Source organism: Orycteropus afer, unplaced genomic scaffold (genome assembly GCF_000298275.1).
Source record: "Orycteropus afer afer isolate SDZICR_OR568_19922 unplaced genomic scaffold, OryAfe1.0 scaffold00014, whole genome shotgun sequence".
Taxonomy (NCBI): Eukaryota; Metazoa; Chordata; class Mammalia; order Tubulidentata; family Orycteropodidae; genus Orycteropus; species Orycteropus afer.
Window position 1 is genome coordinate 21,435,611 of NW_006921601.1, and position 476 is coordinate 21,436,086.

A 476-nucleotide genomic window follows, 5' to 3' on the forward strand; every position below is an offset into this window, starting at 1 on the left:
GAGGCAGTATCACTATGGAAGTAGATTGCCCAACCTTCCTTCCGAGGAGTGGCTGGTGGGTTTGAACCGCCAGCCTTCTGGTTAGTAGTCAAACAAATACACTTTATTCATTTAAAAATGATACATTTTATATGTGTGTGTGTGTGTGTGTGTGTATGGCTTAGTTGTTTAGACTAAAATTTCTAAATTCTTCACCCACACCATAATTCATATAATTCATATAATACATATATATGTGTATATATAAAACCAAGCTCACTGCTGTCGAGTTGAATCTGACTCTTAGCAATACCTCCTTGGGTTTTCGAGGCAGTATCTCTACACAAGTAGATTGCCCAATCTTCCTTCTGAGGAGTGGATGGTGAGTTTGAACCACCAGCCTTCTGGTTAGCAGTCAAATGACTTAGGCACTGTACCACCAGAGCTCCTACATATATCCATTCATCTGGAAATGATTTTTTCTTCTCTTTAATCCT